The 8421-nt window shown below is 40.5% G+C and overlaps 1 protein-coding gene across 1 annotated transcript in view; it reads right to left on the reverse strand.

Annotated features, from left to right (window-relative positions):
* LOC122807730 overlaps positions 1 to 7447 on the reverse strand; it is a 583588-nt gene extending 576141 nt beyond the window's left edge. The window contains exon 1 of the mRNA XM_044078711.1: positions 7246 to 7447. The gene's annotated coding sequence lies outside the window, so the exon portion shown is untranslated. The remainder of the gene's footprint in view (positions 1 to 7245) is intronic.
* Between the last annotated feature and the right edge of the window lie 974 nt (positions 7448 to 8421).

Genomic DNA, 8421 nt, shown 5'->3' on the forward strand with positions numbered 1-8421 from the left:
TGGAGGAAAAGGAAAGGCCCTTGTGAAGCATCTCAGTTAAGTATCGAAGAATCTGAGATAAATTGGGCGCTGCTGTGGCCATCCCTTAAGTTTGGTTACAGGCACAGAATCTTCTCCATTTTTCAGTATAAGATTTTCTAGTACTAGGCCTCCTTGCCTCCAAAATGACATCCAACACTTGTTTACTGAGGGATGGTAATGAAGAGATCAGGTAATTAGCCAGGCTGCCAGGTTCAGCTTTTGAAGCTGGGGGTGCAGAATCTGGCTCACCTGCTGAGACAGCAGGGTAGGGGTCTGTGGTAGATGCCATGGGGTCAGCTGTGACACACTGCCCAAGAGGGGGTATCAGTGTTGGCGTGGCATGTCTGGTGCAATCAGTATAATCCTTGGTTTGTCCTGTTTGATCTTTAGTAGTACTTTGGAGAGGAGAGGCAGAGGAGGAAAGGCATAAACTGATAGATTTCTCCACTGAAGGACAGAGCATCCACTTTCCAAGCTTGTTTGTGGGGAGTCCTTGTGCAGAATTTGTCCAATTGGTAGTTCTGGGGGGAGGCAAACAGGTCTATATCTGGGTTCCCCCATTTGTTGATCAACCTGTTGAAAATCTTTGATTCCAGTTTCCACTCGTGAGGGTCCATGAGATTTCTGCTTAGTCCATCTGCCAGTGTATTTAGTTTTCATAGATTTCATAGATTAGTACTAAGCTAACTGCCCTTGAGAGCTATTTAAAGCCTAGCCAATTATCCCTTGTGAAACTCAAACCATGCACCTTGTATTTGTAAGGCAAACACCTTAACCATTAGGCCACCCTCCTGGCAGGAATTGAGCCTGTAGATGAACTTGGTAGCTCAAGGCTGTGTTCCACAGAGCCATGGCTAGTCAGAGGGGGTAAGAATGGGTACCTCCCTGCTTGTTTATGTACCACATAACAGTGGTGTTGTCCATATTTACCATTAATTTCCCTGGAATAATGTGGTCCTTGAAGACTGCCAGAGCATTCTGTACAGCTAACATTTCTTTTTAATTGATATGCAGGTGCATTTGACTTGGGTTCCATTTGCCCTGAATGCACTTCCCTGCCAGGTGAGCCCCCCATGAATAGTCTGATGTGTCTGTTGTTAGGGTTTTGGCGGCAGGGGTTAGAGTGAATGGTAGTCCCTTGTTTTGGTGGCAGGTCTCTGCCCACCAAAGGAATTCCAACCGTAGGCAAGGTAAGATAGGAATCATTGCTTCTAGATCCTGAGAATGTTGACACCATAGGCTTTTTAGATACCATTGTAGTTTCCTCATTATGCAGTCTTGTATATGGAATTAGTAGAATGCACGAGGCCATGAACCCCAAGGCTTGCAGTATTTGCCTTGCAGATAGCAGGGTTTTTGTGGCCACTAGTTTGAAGTAAGTTGTCAAAATGAATTTGTTTCTCTGGCATGAGGAAAGCCATCTGGGAAGTTGTGTTCAAGCTTGTTCCTAGGAATATAATTTGTTGACAGGGTACCAGATGTGATTTCTTTTCATTTATGGTATACCCCAGACAAGTTAACACCTTTTATACAAATGCCAGATGATTCAGAAGTATGTCCTGGCTTTCTGCCAGAATTAGACAATTGTCCAGGTATGAATTTGAATATTTCTTTGCCTGCAAAAGCAATGACTAGAGCTAGGCACTTTGTGAATACCCTTGGTGCAGTAGATAAGCCAAAGGGCAGTGCAGAGAACTGATAGTGCATGCGGCCTGCTTTGAAGTGTATGTATTTTCTGCAAGATTCCCTGATTGGGATGTGCAGGTAGGCTTCCTTTAAATCCAGATTTGCCAGCCAGGCATCTTTGCCTATCATGGGTAGCAACTGGTGAAGAGTTAGCATCTTGAATTTTGGAATCACCAAAAAGGTGTTTAGGATAGACAGGTCCAGGATAGCACACCATGAGTTGTCTTTTCTGGGCAGTCAGTTGAGAAGTTCTTGAAAGTTTTAAAGTTAAGTCATTGAGACAGCTTACCATAGTGGGGAGTCTTACTACTCCCTGATTTGGAAGTGGGGACCCCCCACTGCTTAGTCCTGTGCATACCCTGGGACTGAAGCCTGGGTGTTCTGCTGGTTCTGGGTTTGAACTGAGAAGGCCTGGAAGAGGCAGGAAAGGACCAATTTTTTGAGGTCCAATGCCTACTAAATCTAGGAGGCTGCACTTGTAAGAAATCTTTAACAGTTTGCATAGATTTAGCTTCTTCCCCCATCTTTTTAAGAACTTCTTCTGCTTTATCGCCAAACAGGTGGTCCTGATGTAAGGGAGCATCCAGCAATTTAGTTTTAACATGATCTGGCAAAGATTGCTCCTTAAGCCAAGCATGACTTTTGAGTACTGACCCGGTGACAGCAGTCCTGCAAGATGCCTCTAGTGAATCAAAAGCACATTGGAAAGTATGTTTTCCAACCTGTTCAGCAGAATGCATTAAATCCTGTAAGTCCTTATTTTCAGCACAATCAGGAATCAACATCATTTTCTGTTTAAGCAATCCAATAATATGCTGCTGATACTTTAACATATGAAAATGGCAATTTAAGGCCCTGATGGCCAAGGTTGCAGTATACCTTCTTACCCCATCTATCCAGCGCCCTGGAATCTCTATCAGAGGGAGTAGGAGTTTTGGCAGTAGTAGCCTTAATGCCCTTGGGCCCCTGTGAAATGGTCTCAGGATCCACAGTAGGATGTTTAAAAAGGAACTTGTGAGAATCAGGAACCCTGTAATATCTATCAGGTTTTCTGGGAGCAGGAGGTAAAGAGTCAGGGGCCAAGCTAGATTCTGAAAAGGCATCGTCAACAATATCCAGCACAGGAGGGATAGCTAAAGGCCTGTGTTGGGGCAGGAGTAAGAAGTCTGTAAGCCTCTTTTTAGAATCAGAGTAATCCTGGCTTTCCCAGTGAAAATGCTCCCTAAGAGTATGCAAGGTTTCACCAAAAGAAAAATCCTCATGGGGAGAAGCAGAGGGAACAGAGTCCTCTGCATCAGATAGATAAGGGTAAATCCTGGTCATCAGAGGAGACAGAAATTTCAGAATTCTGGTCAGAAGTATCATATGCAAATTCAGTCCTAGGTCTCTTAGAGGGGGAAGGCTGTCTTCCCCTGATTAAAGTTATAAGGTCTTCAGCCATTCTTATCATTTGTTTTTTAGGCATAGAGGCCTGACCATGCGGTCTGGGCATCGGTTTCCTAGGCATGGTTTGAGTTTTGGGCCTAGAAGAAGAAGAAGATGGCATTGGTTTAATATGGAAATCAGTAGGCCTAAATACACCCTCAGAAGCCGGTGCCTGCACAGCGGCTCCGGACCCATCCAAGGTAGAGACATCTGCAGGTTCCACAGTTGAAGCATCTCGTGGCATACTGGACTCTGACTGGGTCTCAGTAGAGGCCTGCAAATCTGAAGTAGTGGGTAGAAGGGGCTGTGAAAGTGCCTCACTGAGTACCGGCGAACTGACGACTAGCTTAGGAGAAGCATCATTGGCAACTTTGGACCTAGGTGGCCTGTCTCTGTCTTTATCTTTGCATTTTTTTCAGAATGTTGGTAGTCAGGTGGCTTACCAAAGACATATCTGGATAACTGAACCGAGTACCAAAATATTTAGAAGCGAAAATGTACTGACAACGAATAGTTTGTGGTTTAAATAAGGCACAAAACCAACAGCGAGGTATGTCGTGATCAGGGCCTAGGCAAGGAATACAGTACGAATGAAAATCTTTATGAGGTATTTGCTTTCCACAAGAAATGCAATTACTGACTTTTACTGACATCGGTTTAGAGCAAGAAAAAGTTTCTCCAACGGGGTACTTAGCTCTAGTTGAAAACTTCGGTTCTGAAACTCGAAAACGAAAATTTCAGGAGTCGGCCAACCGGCACTTGCGAACTGCTTCTGCTTCGGGCACTGCATGGCAAGAAAGACTGATGTAATGGCATCGGCTGCATGCTTATACCCCTGACGTCATGGAAGATGAGACAGCAATCGACGCAGGACCCAAGACTTTGATAATCAGGCCGACTGAGGGCTACTGCAAGCAGATAACCCAAATGTGATGACTGCAACAGTGAAATACGAAGAACATCATAAGATTCTGAATGAAGAGAAATATTTTAACAATATGGGAAGATGAAGACAACAGAAACTCATTTTGGGATTAGCACAGCACACTTTTCTGAAGAACACTAAAATCTAGTGCAAACATAGGTTAATTAGCTGTGTGGAATTCCTAGCATTAAGGGAAGGACAATGAACACAAGACACAAACACAGGTTAGCTTGTGTGAAGTTTCCTAACATTAACGTAAGGACAGAGAACACAACACATAAAAATAGGCTAGCCTGAGTGAAATTTCTAACACCACAATAATTGGTTGCTTACCTGTTTGAACTCTCCTGCATAACTACAACATATTTTAAAATGGACATCCCAATGCAGAAATCTGTTTATTGCACTAGGCAGTCTGAACTCTTGCCTGCTTTAACTCTTGGGACTCCGTGATAGCAGTGATGTCAGGAAGTGAAGTGAAGTGATGATCTTAAAGAATGACACTATCAGATAGCCTTCTACAATGCACTTGTGCAGCTACACAACTCTCTCTCAGGAATGATGAATATTAATTATAGAGTATACATGAGTCTGTCATTTTTTCATACTGTGAATGCTGCAGTCGATACAATATATTTTTCACAGCTGAAATCAGGGCTGGTTTACTCTGCTCACAAAAAAATGCTCTATTTCTCTCTCTCTCTCTCTCTCTATATATATATATATATATATATATATATATATATATATATATATATATATATATATATATATATATATATATATATATATAATCTCACCCCCATATGCCCCCTGTCCTCACGCACAAAGGATATTTTTATACTATAGCAATAGAGATGATGCTGTGACAGGCTATACCTGAGCCAGGTGAAATAAACATAGTTAAATTCATTGTGTTTTAACAAGATTTACACAAGCATTCATACTAAATAGATAAATTGACATTCATGCAATAAGTGAGCTGACCTCATCTCACACCATCTACACTGGTTCAGCAGGTTTAGAAAGGCTTGTAGGTGTGCATGCATACAAACACACACACAGACACACACGCACACACGCACACACACACACACACACACACACACACACACACACACACACACACACACACACACACACACACACACACACACACAAACCTCAGTTTAGAATTGCTTTAGAATGGGCCAGTCTGTAGCTACAATGAACAGATAAACAAATAAACAAATAGAACATTAGCAAAATAAAGGCCTAAGTACACTTTAGTCTGTGAATAAAAGGGACCTACTATACCTTTTTTATTAGTAAGATAGTTGGCTTGACAATGGTTAGTGCTGCAAACTGGAAAAGCTAGTATGAATACTGGGTCTAAATGATAACAACGGATGATCAGATGATCGAATGTTGTTATATCGAGCCCTAAAGCGCAAAAACTCAAAACAGTGAACAATCAGAACAGCGACTTTTTTCCCCATAGAAAAAAATCGCTGTTCCCAAAAAAAAAAAAAAAAAAAAGACTAACAAACAAAAAAATAAACACTAAATGACGTGAGGGGGGGGGGGCTTCTCCCCCACCCCCCTTCTTAAATATACCAACTCGAGATCGCACTACAGTGAAGGAAACGGCACAATCTGGACAGCCGGCCCAGCAATTTCTTTCCCTGGGAAAAAATTCACTGTTCTGGCTGTTTGCTATTTTGCTGGTTCGACATTTAGTGTTCGAACTAACAACGTTCGATCATCTGATCATTCGCTAAACTAAAGTAGACCCTGAATACTATATTCAGTGCTTTCTGTCTGTCAATAGAAGTTTTGTATGAACTCATTCTGCAACTGTTTGATAAACCACTGAATAACCATGTGCCATGGAATGGGCATCCAATGCAGAAATGTGTTTTACTGCACTAGCCAGATCGAGGTGCTGCCTGCTGTAACTCTAGGGATTCCAGAAGCAGTGATGGCATGATGCGATGTGGATTGTGTATTAGTGTAAAATGTACAAAATATATAATTCATTGAGTTAATTAAACTGCAGCTGGCCTTGAGTAAGCTAGTAACCTCACTCACTTCCTGCTATTCTGGTATCAGTGTTCCTGACTGATCACAGGACACAAGGCTACAACAGTAGCAGGACTGATCACAGGACACAAGGCTACAACAATAGCAGGACTGTTTCAAGTACTCAGGCAAGTCTGAGTATAGCATTGTTGGCCTTGCTATATGAAAACACTGCAGGAATGCACTGTGGTAGCACAGCACACTTTGAAAAAGATTTGTATGCACTGTGATGAACAAATGCTTTCATAAAAAAAAATGGATGATGAAAAAATGAGGAAAGGAATCTGATGGTGGCATGCGGCCCCTTGTTCTGCAGCAGCTGAGTCAGTAGTGTCTCCCTAGAGTGCAAGTACTAGGGCGCTCTCTCCATCTTCAGCCTAACATTCTTACATTGTCACTGTCTAACATGACTGTTAGAGGTAGAGGGTGTATGTGGAAAAATCATATCAATGCCTGCTACTGTAGAAAGACATGTTGATATATGCCAATCGATTGACAACCCTTTCATCAAGAACAAATTGATCAAAAAACAACATTTGAAGAATCTCAGAGGTTTTTTTAGCTACTGCACCCACCAATTTGGGGGACACCCCTACTGAGTGTAAATATACTTACTTCAATGTCACACAACAGTAGAGGAAAAAAAAGAAAACTCCAGTGTTGGCAAAAAGTGTTTCACCAAAATTTCCTCCTTTGCTTGGCATTCATTGAAAGGGCTTTAGATCATATGACAGGCAACCAAAGACACTTTCTTTGTGAAAAACTGATTATGAATGCATTGACTGATAAATTATATAAGGTCTGAGGCGAAATAATGAAATGCAAGCCTTGTATTTAAATATGTTGTGGAAAAGACGAAGCATGCTAAAGTAGAAAAGAGTTCTATCATTTTTACACACACACACACACACAAAAACATACTGCTGACAAAAGCTCACTTGGGTCAGATTCAGATGTCAAGGAGTTTGCGAAAATGATTTTATTCTCAGTTACTAAGTAAACCTTATTGTAATTAATGTACATTTGCAGGCACTCCTGTGCACATGTTCCTACTTTAACTAGACATATAGGTTATTCACTATCCCATGTATTTCTTTTTTCATAGTTTTAAAACTTAATTCACTTACATGAAGGTTAGAGAATACCTCTGCTTCTCAGATTCTTGTAATAAATCAACAAAGTGTTTTCTGTTCGCTTCCTCCTTTTTTTCTTTCTCTCTTTCCTTAACAAAAATATCAAGTATTTTCTTTTCCTGAGCAGGTTAAGTTTGTGAAGTTTCCCTGGTGCTTTGGGCAGAAAGCTCGTTACTTCTTTTCTGTTGTGTGTTTGTGTCACATGACCTTAGCAGCTCCTAGAGACCAAACTTAATTTCACAAAGGACCTGGCAAACAGAAGCTAGAAGGGTGACATTCTGAGCTTTGCAGAACTCTTCCTTTGCAGTGTGATTGTTTTTGTGAAGAACAAGTGTTTATTTTAAAAATAGTAACATTGATGCAGACAGGAGGGGACTGGAAAGAATGTAATAATATTTCAGTGTGATAATAGTTATTCATTGCGAAATAGATGTTCAAGGCTTGTATGTTAAAGACAACTTAAATATGAAACCTATAATATGAAAATATGAATGTGAAAAATGGCTACTTGCTTAGAATTACAATAAAGATTTTTCTGCATTGATGTTCCCCTTCATTTCTGTGTCTAATTAACTAGGGAAAGATCTTAAAAACTGAAAGAAATTCAAAGTCTGAGCACATGGATAAACAACACATATCATTGTCTGAGCTAGTATGTGATATTAATTTTCTGAAACAGAAAATGGCTAGTATTTAAAATACTTTATGTTTTTCACTGATTAGTACATGGGTGGTACTATGATTAGGATATACACATGCATGTGAACATTCCATGTTCTGCACATTTGATATGTTATCATGGAAAACATACAGCACAATGAAGGCAGATTAGAACATTATTTAGGAAAAAAATGAAAACTTCAGTGTTGTAGATATCTGTAGCTTAAATTGCCCTGCAAATATGACAACTCGAAAGGGAGCACAGACATTTGCTCCACAGTCTGTATGTTTGCTTTGATTTCCTTGTGTAACAAAGCACTTAAATGTCTAGTTCAGGTTTTTTTTTCCTTTTTCTATAATATTATATTAGAGTGACATCAGTACAACAAACTGAATAACTTCATCTGCTGTTAAAGGGAGATGTATAGTTGTATAGTATGACTGCAATAATTATATGCACTTTTTAGATTTAGGTTCATAGGTTCGTTCATAGGTTCGTACTAGGCTATC

This window comes from Protopterus annectens, chromosome 7.part1 (assembly GCF_019279795.1).
Source record: "Protopterus annectens isolate FY-2018-M chromosome 7.part1, PAN1.0, whole genome shotgun sequence".
NCBI lineage: Eukaryota > Metazoa > Chordata > Ceratodontiformes > Protopteridae > Protopterus > Protopterus annectens.